Source organism: Lathyrus oleraceus, chromosome 1 (assembly GCF_024323335.1).
Source record: "Lathyrus oleraceus cultivar Zhongwan6 chromosome 1, CAAS_Psat_ZW6_1.0, whole genome shotgun sequence".
In the NCBI taxonomy this organism is placed as follows: domain Eukaryota; kingdom Viridiplantae; phylum Streptophyta; class Magnoliopsida; order Fabales; family Fabaceae; genus Lathyrus; species Lathyrus oleraceus.
This window is the reverse complement of record NC_066579.1, coordinates 108118037-108137241: the sequence shown is the minus strand read 5'-3', so window position 1 is coordinate 108137241 and position 19205 is coordinate 108118037. Positions and strand designations below refer to the sequence as shown.

Genomic DNA, 19205 nt, shown 5'->3' with positions numbered 1-19205 from the left:
TTTAGATGTGGGATACCAGGGTTCGACGAGTCGACGAGTGTTTTGTGCCAGATTTTCCTGGTATCCCCAAGCAGGATTGAGATCGGTGTTTCCTCAGCAGCCAGGCCTGAAGGTAGTTGTTTCCCCTAGCACGGCGGAGCTTGTTAAGTTCCCCAGCAAGCCGAAGGTTGTTGTTTTCCCCGCAGAATGCGTTGGTGGTTTTTTCCCCAGCAAAATCCCCGAGCGGGTCGGGTTCAGTGGAGGTCATCCATGGTAAGGGTGGTCCTTTTCCCAGCAGCAGGGCTATTCCCCAGCAGGGTGGAGGTTGGAGTGTTGTCGAGTTCCTCAATAGAGTGCCTCGAGCTCCCCAGAAGAGTCCCTTGAGGGGGATACTTTTTTATGCATTCATCATGTAGATAAGCATAGCATGTTGCATAGCTAATTGCGTAGCATTTCCATGATTATGGAGCATTACGCTAATAAAAATCATCATCATGCATCAACATTGCAAGCATAAGCTAGTCTCAAACTGTGGTTACTGTTTGAAAGGTGTTTCGCCCGAGGGTGAAGGTGTTACTCCGAGGAGTTTGGCATCGTGATGTGAATCAACAGTATTCCCCAGTAGTGCGATATTGGAGGAAGAGTTTCTGTCGGGCGGAGATGGAGATGATAATTCAAGAGGTTTTGGGGTTTCAGAAAAAGCAAAAAGAGGATAATCCCCAGCGGAGCGCAAATTGTTCGTTTGCTAGGGTCGAATAGAGGATAGCAGGCATGGCTTGTTATCCCCAGCATGGGTCGTTGGCACGCGTGCCGCCTCATTTATCATTATTCCTTATCTCTGCCGATGCTGACAGGCATGACAAATTTTTCGGGTATTCAGACCAGTTTCCGATTCTCAGATCGAAGAAGCTTCCGAAGTTCAGATCGATGCCGCTTGCGGCATTCAGGCCAGTTTTCCGGTGTTCAGGCCGAGGTGGGTATTCAGACCAGTTTCCGATTCTCATATCGAAGAAGCTTCCGAAGTTCAGATCGATGCAGCTTGCGGTGTTCAGGCCAGGTTTTCCGGTGTTCAAACCGAGGTGGGTATTCAAACCAGATTTTCCGATTTTCAGATCGAAGAAGTTTCCAACTATCAGGTTGAAGTACTTGTGGCATTCAGGCCAATCTCCCGGTATCTAGACCGAAGTGGTATCCAGACTGAAATGGCATTCAGGCTAGTTTTTCGGGCATTCAGGCCAATCTCTCGGTGTTCAGACCGACATCAATACTCTCATGTTCCGATGCTCAATTCAGACTGATGAATGGCGTTCAGGCCATGGTTATCCCTGTGTTACCATTTATTTTAGTATACAGGTCAATGTCCCTTTTCGGTATTCAGGCCGACTTTTTCCGTGCTAGGCGGATTCTTCTTTTGAGATTGTTTCTTTGTCGATTCTGACAGGCATTGTTAATTATTTCCCATCGGAGCGCAAATTGTTCTTCTGTTCTTGGTATTCAATCACTCTTCACTCTGATCATTTGAAAGCCGAGGCTATTCATATCGACAGGTTCACAGTGGATTGAATAGGGGCAGCTGTAACACCTCAAAATTTGCCCTCCTCTCTTAGGACTAGCTTAGCATATTGCATTTCATTTTGTAGGACATTAGTCATTACATATTGCATATCATGGGATAATAGGCAAGTCATCCTCCTAAGTTTTGCTCAGAAGATAGAGAGGTTAAAAGCTTCAAGCCTGAGGGTCTCATGAATTGATCACTAGCCTTCTGAGGGTTTGTGCTTTAATTAGGGTTTATTGGTTCCTCAAGAAGGATGAGTGTTATCTTATTTGCCAGAGTATATCACCATCATCATGGTTTTATCATCACCAAGAGGTTCATTGTGCCTGATCATATTCCTTGGGATTAGGGTTTTGACCTCTGGTCAACCCTAATCAGTTGCATTCTACCAGTCAGGGTTTTTTAAGGAGATGAGGTCTTTAATGAGATGGAGGTCATCATATGATTTTATTGAGCTTGTATAAGCTAGGCTTTCATTTTGGTGCCATTTCATCAAGTGGTTGAGGCTCAGAATCATCAGTATATGTTCAAGTCATCTGTCAACCATAAAAGTCAACTGCAAAGTCAACTGTAGATTTGGAGGGGGGAAGTGATCAGAGATACTTCATTCATGTTCAAACAAGTCTCATTTGACATTTCAAACATCAACATTGAAGAATTTGAAGTCAGGTTAAGACATTCCAAAAATAGAAAGTGACCTATAATTTGAACTTTTCAAAAATGGAAAGGTTTTAGACCAACTTCAACTCGACTTTACATCATCAAGAATGCTTCAAATGAAATTTTGTCCAACATGAAAGTTGAAGATCTTTCTCTCCCATTTCCAAAAAGTCCAAGATCATGGATTTCTCATGTGTGGTTGAGGAGATATGGTCCAATCATGGCAAAGTGTGGTTTAAACTTCAAATGAGCATAACTTTCAAACCAAAACTCCAAATTGAGTGGTTTTTTTTGCACTTTGATCCTTGCAACATGTATTTTCCAAGCATACCATTATTTGGCATGAATTTCATTTGCATGGCCTTTGGTTTATTCATGAAGATTTTGGAGAAAAATTTCATAAACTCATTTTGATTGATCATGAGCATACCAAACCAAGTCTAAAATGTGCATGGATTCATTTTAAGGCATTTTGGGCCAGGAATATGCACTGTTCACGTGCATGAGGGTGCATGGAGTGACAATTGCATTTTTGCACTTACACCACAAAAGTGATTAAACTCTTTTGCATTGGTCCTAAACATTTCTTAAACATGATTAGCATTGAGTATAAAGGCTTAAACCCTAACTGTTTTCACATTTAACACATTTCAGATCTAGATTTCACAAATTCTCCAAATTTTTCTCTCACTTTTGTTTGCAAGATTCTTCAAACACAAGTACTTTTCATTGATCCATTCATCATCCTAAGGTATTGTTAAGCACATTTGGACGTGAATTCAAGGAAAATCGTGGCTGTTTGAGCTAGGTGCAAAGAGTGAAGCATCAATGGCAATTGAAGATTGAGCTAGATTCGTGTGCATTCAAGCTTCCAGTTCATCATCATTTACTTCCTGAAGTAGTATGGAGAAGAATTGGAGCATCATAAACCTTGGAAGCACGTGGATCCAATTCTGTTCATCAAGAGGTCAGTTTTTCGACCTCTTTAATTCTCCAATTCATTATGCCAGTTGAATAGATCATGGTTTGGTGATAGTTCTGGAACAAATTTGAAGTGATTTGGTGCTGTTTTGAGCAAGATCCATGCAGTTCAAGTTTTGATGTTGATTTTTAATTTCTTCGATCCGTGCGTGTGATGTTGTTTTTGCATGAAATATTGTTGGATTCTTGATGTATGATGCGTGGCGAGTTGATTGATATGCTTGATTTTCATTTCTGGAACATTTGGTAGAAATCTGGAAAATTGCATGAAGATCTTCATGATCTTCATCGTGTTCATCAAGAGATTCATACATTTCCAGTTTTCCTGCGGATTTAGCTGGGAAACACATGAGGATTACCTACGGATTTTTAAATGCCATGCAGCGCGCGTGTTTTAGGGTTAGATGTCAAAACGGTGCCGTTTTGATGTAGCGCGCGTTTGTGATTTCAAAAATCTACCTGGTTCGATACCGGGCGAGAGAACTTTTGCCAATTGCCTTGCATTTTCTCATTTGCCATCATAATTTGCATGCTATGTCCACTTTTCATTTCAAATTTTTCTCAAACTTCTAAAAATCACTATAAATTGAAAATTGATCCAAATGACCTCTAATTTTTTGCATTGTGATCCTCATGTTGTCTACTTTTTCTGTGACTATTAAAATGCAAGTTGTGCTTGGCTGGATATTTTTTGGTGCTAGGATGTTTGAGAACATGTCCATATTTGACCTTGCCTTGGTTATCATGTTGTGAAATGCTGGTCTTTGATCCAATGAATGTGAAATTTTGCATGCTATAACTAGACATATTGCTTGACATTTTGGTTTTGATTTGGCATTTTTATCAATTACCTATTCTGTTTTATGATTGTTCTAAGTTGGTGTGACAATTTGTGTCACACCTTTTGATGTTCAACTTGTATGATAAGTTTTCCATGCCAAATGATGTCCAATGCTTCTGATTTTTTGTGTGATGCATGTTATGAATGTTGAGATTGATCATGAATTTTGTTGGAATTATTTGAATCATTTCTGATTTAATTGAGATTTTTCATTCTGGTTGATCACATTTGAGCTTTGAAATTGCCTTGAACTTCAATTGATCATGAAATGCTTTTGGTTAATGATTTTGATATGAGACCTTTTGAGGTTTGTTCTTGATTGAATGAAGATGATTCATGTCAAATTTTATGTTCTGTTTTGAATGTTTGACCCTCTTTTTACCCTAGGCTTTGACCTAATGGTTTGGACTCACTGTTTGGATTGTGAATTTCAGGTTCAAAGGCACATTGCCATGAATGGAGTGGCTCATTCATTTGAGTTTGACTAATTGGTTGATGATTGGCTAACCTTGTGTTGTTTTGTAGGTTGATGCTAACTCATTTGAGTTTGATTTGTGGCTTGCACATTGTGAACATAGTCTATCTGTTTGTTATTGCTTGTTGATTATTTGTCTGTACAGTTGAACTGATTAGTTTAGATTTTTCACAGGTACCTAAGTTGCTTTGAGTTCTCTGACTTCATGTAGTCTGGAAGACCTGTCCTGTTATGTGGGCAGGCACCTGTCTGAAGCCCTCCTTAAGAGGCAATGCTTGTGAATATTTACTTTTGTGCCAAGCAAGTAAAGACCTCTTAAGAGGCAATTGGCAGATAAAAGGGATGTGCAATCCATCCCCTGCTATTCAGTTGAGTCATTCATCCTGCTCACACCATTGTGTTGATGTGTTTGGAATCAAAACCCAAGATCCATGTTGTGTCAGTCATCTGTGGAGAAGAGTTCCTACATTCTGAACTCCCACACTTTCATTTGTCTGAAGCTCTCTCAGGCCAGGGATAAGAGTTGTGAGGTCTTACCCTCACTTCCTATTTCATCTGCTTCACCCTAACTCTCAATGTTAGGGTTAAAAGCTAACTACACCCCATTCCAGTTGGCTTGTGTTTCACAGCCTAACCTTGTATGAGCCCAACTGTTTGCATATAGTGTGTGTGCTTATTTATTGTGCTTGCGTTTGTTTGCCTGAGCTGTTTAGGATAGCCTGCTTCCTGTGCAAGTTAGGATAGAAACCTCAACCTAGGACCATGGTGGATTTACATGATAACTATTAGGCTCGAGTCAGGCTCCCTTTTAGTTTATCATTTCCCAGTCTCTGGTTAGGTTAGAAGTTCTTTCCCTGTTAAGGGGAACTACGTCGCCCTGATCCTCATACCAAATGAGGTACGTAGGCAGGAGATGAGCTGATCTCTCCGGACGCCCTTTTTCTTTTTCAACCCCTCTTGTGTGTGTTGGAGTCTGACGTAAGTCCAGCGATTGGCAGTCGGTTTCCTGTGTCTTGTTTGCTTATTGGAGTCTGACGTAAGTCCAGCGATTGGCAGTTGGTTTCCTGTGTGTGTTTGTTGGTTCGGAGTCTGATGTAAGTCCAGCGATTGGCATTCGGTTTCCATGTTTGCCTATTTGTGTGGAGTCTGACGTAAGTCCAGCGATTGGCAGTCGGTTTCCTGTGTGGTTTTGTTTGACGTGCGTTAGCCGAACTACGGTAGCTTTGATTCTCATTCCAGATGAGATACGTAGGCATATGATGCGATATCCTAGCGAGCCCGTTCCCCTCTTCTTCCATCTTTGTTTCCTTCCAGTGTGTGTGTGCTGTTTGTGAGCAGTGTTTAGCAACCTTTCTTCTATTCTTTTGAGCGTGGATCCCGTCGAGTACGACGGATGCGTAGGGGTGCTAATACCTTCCCTTCGCATAACTGACTCCCGATCCAATCTCTCTCTGGTCGCGAGACCATGTCTTTTCCAGGTTTACTTCGAGCGTTTCCTTTCCCTCTTTTGGGATGAATAACGCACGGTGGCGGCTCTGTTTGTTTGTTTTTCCCGCCGGTTGTTTTTTTCGCGGATGCGACAACGACCGTCACAGATTCATGACGCTCGTCATGACCCAGACTGTGACGACCGTCACAGGCCCATGACGAGCGTCACGCGGTCACAATATGCGTTTTGAAACAGTCAATCACAAGCACTCAAACGTGCCTAAATTCCCTCCAACCAACTTACTCCCACGGATTCCTCATTCAAACCAAGTCTTCCTTGAATATCTCAACCACCAAGACCTAAAGGAGCACTATATAAAGGACCAAAATGAGAAAAATTGGGAACGCCTACATTTACACTTACGCTCTACAATTTAGTTTTTACAGCTTCCTAGCTTTTAGTATTTTCTTTTCAGCAACCTTGTTTCAGTTGCTTTAGTTTATTCGCCATTCTTTTTAGAATTCCATTTTTCCCTTTTCCTTTCTGTTTTCCAGTTAGCCATAGTAGTAGTTTCCTGCACTGGGGAACTACTACACTTTATTTAATTTTAGTAAACAATTTGTATTGAAGAAGTAGAAGCCTACCGACTTGTGGAGGTCTGCTCAAGTGCTCCAAGAATCACTATACTCTGTTACTTCGATTGCCAGGTTTTTATTGAATTACTATTATTATTGCCCAATTATTATTATAATCATGTTTGCCGCAATGTTGATATGTTTAACCGTTGTGTTTGCTTTATTTAACATGTCCGGCTAAATTACTGATATCGATATGTAGCAATTTAATTTGATGGGATTTAATAATAATCGGTGAAAACCCTTTTTCTCAAACAATCTTTTAGGCTGGAGTTTTTAATTTAAATTTAATTAACTTTATCACAAAAGCGTGAAAAGCTATTTAATACGATTTTGCCACGAGAGTGGGAAATTAACTAAGGTGAGAACCAACAATCGCGAGAGCGTGAGGCTCAAGCTGGATACTAAAAATTAGGAATTGAGTTTAAAAATAGCGAGAGCACTTTAAAATCAATTAGAGTTTATTTATTTTCAAAAAGTAATTTTAACTTCAAATGGGACAGCGAGAGCGTACATTTTGACTTAAAGCTATAGGCCGAATCAACAACCACGAGAGCGTGAAATAAAGCTTTTTAAGTAAATATTTTCTACTGAGAGATATTTGGCATTTAAACTATTCACCGGTGACTTATCGAATCCCTGACAATTAATGCGCTGCATACTGATTCCTTCCATAAATTCCTTCTTAAAACTACATTTCCCTTAGATTTACTATTTTGCCCCTGAACTTCTACTAATCATTCCCTTAGCTAAACATAGTGACGTTAGTAACACTAGTTTGACCATAGGTCCCTGTGGGATCGATATCTTTTAAAACTAAAGCGACTGGACTGTGCACTTGCAGTCAAGTACCCGACAAACTATATTTTATATATAGCCAGATCAAGCATCAGTCGGCACCGCGCTTTTCTTATTTCCAAGGGAAAAGGGAAAAGCACGAACAAAACCCAAAAGAAGAAGTTTTCAAATCAAAACTAACAAAATGTTAGAGGTTACAGGTAAGGGGGTTGGTTACACAGAGGGAAGGTGTTAGCACCCAAAGTGTCCTAGGTACTCCTAGGGATCCCTTTTTTGTGTGCATATGTATTTGATGTAAAATGATGTTTACAAACAAATAGAGTGAGGGGATGAGAAGAGAATTCATTAGTTATATTTTTGTGTTTGACAAGACCTTCAGACTTGTGCCTACGTTCCAACATAAAAATGAGGGATCAAAACCTTGTAGTTCGTGATACAAATTTCAAATTGAATGCATAACATTTAACAAAAAATTAGTTTGAGAGGCACCAAGGCCTAAAAATGGTTTGAATGAGTTAGTTCTTTTTGGCTTTTTGAAAGTTTAAGTCAAGTATGGTTAAGTCTATTTACAAGTTTGATTAAGAAAATAAGTTTGAAAATGCAATGGCATAAGGCCAAAGTTTCTAGTTTGCAAAATGGTCAAAGTTTAGAACAAAACTAGTTCAAGCAAAGAAGGATTTTTGAAAAGGAGGGAGAGATTTTGAAATTAAAGAAATGGGGAGGAGATGAAGATACTAATCCTATGCACAAAATTAGAAGTTAAGAGCTGAAAAGATCTAACCAATGGGTAGCAATCCAATAGACAAGAATGTCTTATAGACACCCAAATTCCCTTGGACATTTTGAATCAAGCAACACATAATGCACAATTATATCAATCTTGAAGAGAAAGACATCAAATAAAGATAGCCACATCCAAGCTTAGCCACTCTATGATCTTCTTCAAATTAGCCCATGTAGCAGATGAATTCCTCAAGTCACAGGTTCAAAATAACAGCTTCACAGTGATCATGTTGCAGATGAACTCAAAGGGATTCAAAGATGTATCAGATAAAGTTTCAAATTGCAAGCACTTGGTTACACAAATGTTGGCATTGGCCAAGTCCTTTAGCATAGGGAGGTTTCCTAGATTCTAAGTCCAATTTGTCCAAGATCAAGTCAACAGTCCACACAAAAGTTTTTTAGGGTTTTTGTTCTTATTATGTACATTAATGGTCAGAGACCATACAAACAAACAAAATATACACAAACAAGATATATCACACAATATGGTCCAAATGGACAAAGTGAAAATTGCACTAACATAAACAATTAGAATGGCATGAATAATGGCAAATGAATAGAACTTAAAAATTAAAGTGCATTAAAATAAAGGACTTGAAATCAAATGTTAGTTGTTAATGAGTTAGAAGTCAGTATTGTGTTGCTTTTGCTTTTCACTTTAAGTCATTCTTTGGAGAAAACCCAATCCACTTATCACAAGCATGAATCCTTGAGCCAAGACATCTCCCAAAGGAAGGAAAAAAGGCCAAGTTGCCACACAATACCATGAAAGAGCGGAGACTTACAATCTCACTAACTATAGTGCTATGCCTTTTGTGTCAAAAGTTTAGCGCTATGTTAAGCAATCGTAATTGGACTTATGTAGAAGTCACAACTCTTTGAGGCCAGACAATAAAATTTTGGTGTTAATGCATGTTAGAGACATAGTATAATGGACTATGCTCATGAAACATACCACACACAAAAAGAATATGCAAAAGAGGTAGCCTAATCTCATCCATAGTCATCTTGATTTTTCAATCAACTAGCTTTAGGACTTTGAGATATCATAGGCCAAATGAAATGGTTGCATAAAGAAGGGGAATTAGATGAAGAGGGAAGGGAATGGATCAAAACTCAAATTGGTCAAAGGAGGACTTTTACCAAATTAATATCATTCATTCATTTTGGGAGATAGAATGTACATTCTATCAATCCCCTAAATCCAATGATATTAACTTAACAAAGTCAAATCAACCTTGACCAAGGCCCAACAACATAAGCCAAACTTACACAAATCATCACAAGAGGTCAACACAATTATTTGGAATTTATTCAAATTAAAAATACTAAAATAAGGCATTTAAATTAAATATGGTTTGCCAAATTCCTAAAACCTCATCAAAACACCAAAGAAATGGCCATGAGATTTATTATAGGTCAAACAAGGTCAAAGGACCTTGGAGAAAAAGTTTCAGAATTTTTAAACACTTAAAAGTATTTTTAAACATTCAAAAATAATCACAAAATCAATTAAATTATGAAAAATATTAATAATGATCCAAAAAATAATTTTAGTTCAGAATATGAAGGAGGAATATTTTAAATTTTTTTTGGTGAAACTCTCATATTTTTTGGATCAATATTAAAATTAATATGAATTAATGAAAATAAAACAAATTAAAGGAAATTCAAATAATCAGAAAAAACATGGACCACTTGATCTCCCTCATTAATTGAGGTAGCAGATCAAGTCGATCAGTGCGCATCTTCCACAATAGACCTAAGTCAATACGTGATAACACGAAATTATATCATATTTTAGGACTTAATTCCATTAAATTCTATGACTATTTATTTCGGTTTACTGCATTTTATGAGATATTACGTGGTATTTTCTTCCTATTTGTCTCAGGTAGTCTATTTTGAAGAACAAGTGAAAATGGAAGAAAAGGAGGTGCAAAAAGGAGAGAAAAGGAACCAAATGCCAAAGCCCAGCCCAAAGCGCACAAGTCACCAATGCTGTGCCTGTGACGGACGTCACAGGGTGCGTGACGAGCGTCACGCAAAGCAGCCTTGTGACGGACGTCACACATGGTGTGACGAGCGTCACACCGTTCCACTATTTTTTTGGCGCAAGTAACGCCCTCAGAAGACTTGAAGAAGAGACGTTGAGGAGTTTGTGTCCTATATCCACGCCGTGCATTTAGCCACGTTGAAGAACTTGAGAAACGGAAAGCAGTTACCAGCACCAATATAAATAGCTATCTCTAAAACCTAAAAGGGCTCCTCGGTTTTTTTCCACGCTCATATTGCCGAAGCTTTGCCAATTTTCTTTTCACGCTTTTGCTTATTTTTTCTTTTCCAGCAACTTAACATCGTTTATTTTATTTATTTCTTTTGCAAGTTCTACATTCTTTTTCCCTTGCAATTTACCTTTCCCCTTTTAGCATTTAGATATTTTTCGCATAATAGTTTCTACACCGGAAACTATTGTGCAACTTTTTATCGGATCTAACCTTACGTTAGATTCTAGTTTTATTTCCTTGGTTTAATTTATTGTTTAATTGAAGAATCGAAGAACAAATCCTACCGGCTTGTGGTGGAGTGTTCAAGACTATTGTATTACGCATTCAGGTTCTTTAATCATTATTTAATATTTTGTTTTATTATTTATCTATATTATCTGCCTGGAATGAGTCTGTTTATGCATGATATGTATGCTTGTTTATTTAGCATGTCTGGCTAATTCGCCTAGGTATCGGTATGTAAAGTAAGCAGAATAAGGGATCAAGACTGAGTCGGTCTATTTAAACTTAAAATTAAAATCAATCTTTTTACGGTCTCAACTTACAGGTTTAATAACAAGATTTTTTACAAAAGTAAAGGACATAAAGAAGTTAAAATCAATAGAGCGAGAGTTTGAGGTTTTAACTGGACAGTGTAAGTTAGGCATTAATTCTAGATCAGGGCGAGAGCAAGTTTTAGAGTTAATTAAATTCTGACCTTTTCCAAAAAGTATTTTTAAAGATTGAATGTGAGGACGAGAGTTAAGCATTTGGATTTAATTGTATAACCTAAGTCAACAGAGCGAGAGTTTGAGATAAGGGTGTTTAAAACGGTCAGTGTTTTCTTAAAAAGAGTTTCTGCAACTTTATTGCTTTCAAAATATGGTTTTTGACTTAATTATAAGTGACAGCTACATTAATATAAAATCATGGTTTATTCAACAGAGCGAGAGTTTGAGATAAAACCTTTAACCAATAAAGTTAACTGAAACGATTTACTTTAAAACCAAGAAACCGACAAAGACTTGATTCCCTAGTTTTGACGAACTACATACCGATATCCGTTTTATTAATATTTAATCTAGATCTTAGTTTAGCCTTTAGTTTTTCCCCAAATAATCAAACATTTTTCACCTTAGATTTACGTAGTAACCTTAGATAACGGTATATCGATTCATAAGTCCCTGTGGGATCGATATCTTTTAAAACTACGCGATAGAACTGTGCACTTGCAGTTTGTATCCCATTCTCGACTCACGCAGTCGAGCGATCAAGTTTTTGGCGCCGTTGCCGGGGATCTTTTATTTAATCGATATCGTAACTCTTCCGTTACGCTGTAGAGACTAAGGTTTCTTTTTCTTCTATTCTTTCTTTCGTTGATTTGTATGCCACGCACTCGCTCACAAGGCGAACCGCTCTATCTACGAATCAACGATATCGAACTATATCTCCGAGTCTTACGACGAATTCGGGAATATCGTGCTGAAAACAATCTCCCTCCTATCGAACTTCCTGATATCAAAAACCTTTTTCCTTCGATACCCGAGATGGCAGAACCAGCTCGTGCTCTTAGAGATTACGCCGCTCCATCGCAAGATGAACCACATTCAAGTATTGCTCCGCCCGCAATCGAAGCAAACAACTTCGAACTTAAACCTTCGCTGTTGCAGGCTGTGCAACAGAACCAATTCTCTGGAAATCTTACCGAAGATCCAAACCTTCATTTATCCGTATTTGTTCAATACGCTGATACTGTTAAAGCTAATGGTGTCACTTCAGAGGCAATTCGACTTCGTTTTTTTCCTTTCTCCTTAAGAGATAGCGCTAGAAGATGGCTTCAATCTCTTCCTTCCAACTCAGTCACCACCTGGAACGAGTTGAAGAAAGTTTTTCTTGCCCGATATTTTCCGCCAAGCAAAACAGCTATGTTAAGAGCCCAGATAAACGGATTTAAACAGAAAGACAACGAGTCTCTTTTCGAAGCATGGGAAAGATACAAAGACATGATGAGACTTTGCCCACACCATGGTTTGGAAGACTGGTTAGTAATTCACACATTTTATAATGGTCTCTTATACAACACAAGGTTAACATTAGACGCCGCTGCAGGTGGTGCACTAATGAACAAACCTTATGCTGATGCTTACCAGCTTATCGAGAGCATGGCCCAAAACCACTATCAGTGGGGAACCGAACGAACAACGGTGGAAAAACCTCAACCGAAAACTGGCATGTACGAGATAAGTAACCTTGATCACGTCAATGCAAAAGTGGATGCTTTGGTCCAGAAAATTGAAAGTTTAAACGTATCACCTCCAGCCGCCGTGGTTGCTATAACTCAGAATTGCGAGGTCTGTGGAATCCAAGGCCAACTCCTGCGGAATGTCAACTCTTGACTGGAATCCAAGCAGAGCAAGTAAACTATGCTCAAGGAAGCCCCTATTCGAATACCTATAACCCAAATTGGAAGAACCATCCAAACTTTTCATATAAGAGTAATAATGCTTTATACGCACCTGGACAGTCTCCAAATCAAGCCCCATCTATACCACCGGGATATCAGAAACCGAATCCATCCATGCCTAACAATAATACCCCTAGAAAATCCAACTTGGAAATCATGATGGAAAACTTTATAGCTTCCCAACAACAAACCAATAAAGATTTCTTAAACCAGAACATACATACTGGCGAACAACTTAAACAACTAGCAAGCAAAGTAGATGCCTTGGCTACCCATAACAAAATGCTGGAAACACAAATATCTCAAGTAGCTCAATAACAAGCACCTACTGCTGCACCAACTGGTACATTCCCTGGACAGCCCCAACCTAATCCGAGAAGCCAAGCTCATGCAATTATATTAAGAAGCGGAACGGAAGTGGAAGGACCGTCTGATCCAAGGATAGAAAACCAAAACCCTAAGAAATCAACTGAGGAAAGTGAACCTAAGGAAAAGGAAGAGAGTAATAAGGAAACCCTAGAAAAGAAGGAACCTTATGTACCTCCACCACCTTACAAACCACCTACACCTTACCCTCAAAGGCTTGTTAAAACCAAAGATGCGGGCCAATTTAGAAAATTTGTTGATCTCCTTAAACAATTAAACGTTACAATTCCGTTTACCGAAGCTATTACGCAGATGCCCTCATATGCTAAATTCTTAAAAGAAATTCTTTCTAATAAGAGGAAACTTGAGGATAGCGAAACCGTTACACTCCCTGCCGAATGTAGCGCTATAATCCAAAACATGCCTCCTAAACTCAAGGATCCGGGTAGTTTCTCTATACCCTGTCACATAGGAAAATTTGTCATCGACAAAGCCTTATGCGATTTAGGAGCCGGAATTAGCGTTATGCCTTTATCCATATGTAAGAAACTGGAAATGGGAGAATTAAGACCGACCAAAATGTCCGTGCAACTAGCAGATCGTTCCATCAAATATCCTGTAGGAATCCTTGAAAACGTTCTCGTACGCATAGGTCAGTTTTACATTCCCACTGAATTCACAATTATGGACATTAGAGAAGATGATACTACACCTATTATACTAGGAAGACCATTCTTAGCAACTGCCGGTGCAATCATAGACGTAAAACAAGGACGACTCACCTTCGAAGTAGGTGAAGAGAAAATTGAATTCATTCTTTCCCAATTCTTGAAAGCACCTGCAATAGAAGATACATGTTACTTCATGGATATCATCGATGAATGCATAAAAGAAGCAGAGTTAGGAGAAGACAAATCATCAGACTATCTTTTAGAGGACAAATCTAACCAATGCTTAGCAATAACACCGGACCCTACGCAATGTCTTAACAAACCAACCCCTGATTTGAAAACACTTCCCAAAAATCTGAGATATGAATTCCTAGACTTAGAACTTGAACGACCTGTGATAGTTAATGCAGATCTAGGAAGACTCGAAACAGAAAAACTCTTACATATCTTAAGGAAATATCCAACCGCACTAGGGTACCACATCACCGATCTTAAAGGAATAAGTCCTTCTATTTGTATGCACCGCATCATGTTAGAAGAAGACTATAAAACCTCTAGAGAACACCAGAGGAGACTAAATCCGATCCTGAGTGAGGTAGTAAAGAAAGAAATAACCAAGTTATTGGAAGCAGGTATTATATATCCTATATCTGATAGCAAATGGGTCAGTCCTGTACACGTTGTACCAAAGAAAGGAGGCATAACCGTTATTGAAAACGAAAAAGGAGAAACTATAACTAAACGAATCGAATCGGGATGGCGAATGTGCATTGATTATAGGAAACTAAACAAAGCAACCCGAAAAGATCATTTCCCTTTACCATTCATTGACCAAATGTTAGAACGATTAGCAAAACATTCACATTTCTGTTATCTAGACGGTTATTCAGGCTTCTTTCAAATACCAATTCACCCTGATGACCAAGAAAGGACAACGTTCACATGCCCTTTTGGTACCTTCGCTTATAGACGAATGCCGTTTGGTTTGTGTAATGCCCCTGCGACCTTTCAAAGATGCATGATGGCAATTTTCGCCGACTTTCTCGAAAACATCATGGAAGTATTTATGGATGACTTTTCTGTATACGGACAAAGTTTCGAAGAATGCCTTGAAAACCTGGAAAGAGTTCTTGAGCGATGTGTAAAAGTAAACTTAGTACTTAATTGGGAAAAGTGCCACTTTATGGTACAAGAAGGAATTGTTTTAGGACACATCATCTCGAACAGAGGAATTGAAGTAGACAAAGCCAAAATAGAGGTAATCGAAAATCTTCAACCCCCAAGAACCGTGAGGGAAGTACGAAGCTTTTTAGGACACGCCAGTTTTTACCGACAATTCATCAAAGACTTCTCTAAGATAACTAAACCCTTAACCGGACTGTTGATGAAAGATGCCGAATTCATATTCGACGATAACTGTTTAAAAGCATTTCAAACTCTTAAACAAGCATTGATCTCAGCACCCATAATGCAGACACCAGACTGGAATGAACCATTCGAAATAATGTGCGATGCCAGTGATTATGCTGTAGGTGCTGTTTTAGGACAAAGAAAGGATGAAAAGCTTCACGTTATATATTACGCTAGCAGAACCCTGGATGAAGCGCAAATGAATTACGCCACTACCGAGAAAGAACTCCTAGCAGTGGTATTTGCGCTAGATAAATTTCGTTCTTACTTGGTAGGAGCTAAAATAATAGTTTACACTGATCACGCTGCTATCAGGTACCTTCTAACAAAAAAAGATGCTAAACCTAGACTCCTAAGATGGATCTTGTTGCTACAAGAATTCGACTTAGAAATCAAGGACAAGAAAGGAACTGAAAACGTAGTAGCAGACCACCTCTCTAGACTTGAGAACCTTGAACCGGAAAGAACATCAATTAATGATGATTTCTCGTATGACAAACTTATAGCTGCTTTGGAAGAGAACAACTCCGACATGCAAGTAGAAACCACCTTAGCTATATCTGTCACACCATGGTACGCTGATCTAGTCAATTATTTAGCCGCCGGAATAGTTCCACCTACTTTATCTTACCAGCAGAAGAAACGATTCTTCCACGACATAAAACACTATTACTGGGATGATCCCTTACTTTTCAAAAGAGGCCCCGATGGTATTTTCCGTCGATGTATACCCGAAGAAGAGGTAGAAAATATAATCCAACACTGCCACTCCGCTCCTTATGGTGGACACACAAGTACATCCAAGACCTGCTCTAAAATCCTACAAGCTGGCTTTTATTGGCCAACTATATGGAAGGACGTACATGCGGCTATTAAGGAGTGTGACAGATGTCAACGCACGGGAAACATATCTAGACGTGACGAGATGCCGCAAAAAGGTATTTTGGAAGTAGAGATTTTTGACGTGTGGGGGATAGACTTCATGGGACCTTTTCCATCCTCTTTCGGTAACAAATACATACTCGTGGCAGTTGACTACGTATCAAAGTGGATCGAAGCTATAGCTTCTCCAACAAATGACACCCGAGTAGTAACTAGACTCTTTAAAAATATAATATTTCCGAGATTTGGCATCCCAAGAATAGTAGTCAGTGATGGTGGATCACACTTTATATCCAAGGTACTCGAAAAACTACTACTTAAGTATGGAGTGAGACATAGGATAGCGACACCTTACCACCCTCAAACCAGTGGACAAGTGGAAGTATCTAACAGAGAAATCAAGCAAATACTAGAAAAAACGGTAGCCACTTCAAGGAAAGATTGGTCATTGAAATTACCAGAAGCTTTGTGGGCATACCGAACTGCTTATAAAACCCCCATAGGGACGACCCCATTTAAGCTCATTTATGGAAAATCCTGTCACCTCCCGGTAGAATTAGAACATAAAGCCTATTGGGCTATTAGAAATTTAAATTTGAATTATAAAGCCGCCGGTGAAAAGAGAATCCTTGACATAAACGAATTAGAGGAACTCAGAAGAGACGCCTATGAAAATGCCAGAATCTATAAAGAAAGAACAAAACAATGGCATGACAAGCGTATATCAAGGAAAATCTTCAAGCAAGGCGACGCAGTACTTTTATTTAACTCTAGACTAAAGTTATTCCCGGGAAAACTACGATCCAGATGGTCAGGGCCTTTTCATATCACTAAAGTCTTTCCCAGTGGAGCGGTAGAAATAAAAGGACAATCTACAGAACCGTTCACCGTAAACGGGCAACGTCTGAAACACTATCACTATGCGGAAACCAACGAGGATTCGCAAATCCTACACTTAGACGAAACGCCCCCAGGACCTATAGATTATATTTAACAGTTTCTTTGTCGAGCTTGCGACATTTAAACAAAGCGCTTAGTGGGAGACAACCCACAAATTAATTTGTTATTTTATTATTCTATTATTATCATTTCCCTATTTCTTTCTTAATTATTCTTTTAATTTCTGTTTAATATTCATTCTTGATTTATTCAGAAAAAAAATAAATAATAATAATAATAATAATAATAATTTTCTCTTCCTTCGGCATTTGGCCAAATCCTGACTTAAACTCATGTTTTCTTTTCTCTAGCTAACACTAACCAGATGGGACATATTGATCGTATGGGTATCAAGTTCAGAGGAATGGCTCAGAAACAAAAGTTTGAAGAACTAGCCGCTAGAGAGATGCTACCTAGTTTATATGCTGATGATTGGGCTATGACTGCCCTTGGACTGAGACAGAGTGTCCTGTATTTGCTGAATCAGATAGGATGGGAGACCTCCCCTATCCTGAGACATTTCACCACCTACCGGAGACTCACACTAGAATTCCTTAGCTCATTAATCTATCTACCCAGCCATGGAAAAGGAATTAGCAGAGGATTTATCCAGTTCAGAATGTTCAATATGGAGTACCAATTTAATATTAGAGACTTCACCAACCTTTTGGGTTTCCCTACCTCCTTTGATACATTCACTGTAAGCCAGGAAGAACTTTTTGAATATAGAGAGCTTGAACACTTTTGGGGTAAGCTGACTGGAAATGATGAGCCCGAAGAACATGAGTTTCTCTCTGGAAACATACATAACCCGGCTTTTCGCTATTTCCATAAGATCCTGACCCACACTTTATTTGGGGAGAAGCCAAACAGTACTTCAGTTTCACGTGATGAACTTTTCATCATATTTGTGCTTCCCAGAACCGTCCAGTAAACGGTGCCACTTTTATGTTAGCTAATTTGGACCACCTTATCCAGGATGAGCGAGCACCCATTAGAATAGGCGGTTTAATAACTATGATAGGTAATGCCATTGGATTACGTCAGCCTATGCTTGACCTTAGCCCTTTTTGTGGCATTACTACTATGAGTATACCTTTCCTCTTCAACACTATGTTTATAGCAAACCTAGGGTCTGATGAGTTTGAGCTTATTATTGATAACCAGGTTCTCTGCCTATTCACCATGCCCGATCCTAGGACTAGTGTTCATAACCAAAGGAACTGGCTCTATAACCTGAATGAAACCCCAACTCCTGCTGGATCCACTGAATCCATCCAGGATTATGAGATTTGTAATGACTATGAGAATTATGTTGACCAGATCTCTCATGCTGAATCTGACCCTCAGACACCATCCGGCTATCATGATATTGACCCTCCTCCTCAGCCTGTTCCGACCGAAGAATCAGCCATACCTGACCTCCGACATCATATGCCCGGAACTGATTATAACACCGCCATTGAAGCTTTGATGTCAGAACAAGACGCCCTCAGAGGAGAATTTACTAACATGAGAGACGAAGTTCTAGGATACATGAGCAGTATGACGAATCAGTTTCACGAATTGCTACATCATGTTAACTCTTTTGCTCCTCCGGCCAGAGATCGTACAGAGGGATAGAGTTTAGTTATTTTTCTAAGTTATTTAGTTTCAAGTTAGATTATTTATTAATGTTATTTGAATTCATGTTTATTTCTCTTTCATTTCATTATTTCCTTTCCTGTATTACATTATGATCATTTTTATTGAAGTTGTTTATTTAATTTTATTATGCAAAAGCTATTATGCTCTACTGTTGCTTCCTATGAATTATTACTATACAAAGCAGATTAAGCGTGCACAATAAATTAAATTGCAGACTAAACTGATCATAAGCAAAACAAAACTAATAAATTCACCAACCAAAGTAATTCTGTGAAGCGCCACTGAGGCCTTTCCAAAAAGGAAAGTGTGACGAGCGTCACACTATCCATAACGGCCGGCACGCTTAGTGCCCGTTACGAGCGTCACATCCCTGTGACGAGCGTAACACTCCTCAGACTAGTGAACGTTAAGGAGCCGTTG

At 39.0% G+C, this 19205-nt stretch overlaps 1 pseudogene; it reads right to left on the bottom strand.

Moving 5' to 3' along the window:
* Nucleotides 1-12338: 12338 nt before the first annotated feature.
* On the bottom strand, nt 12339-12438 carry LOC127116405 (uncharacterized; annotated as a pseudogene).
* Nucleotides 12439-19205: the final 6767 nt, after the last annotated feature.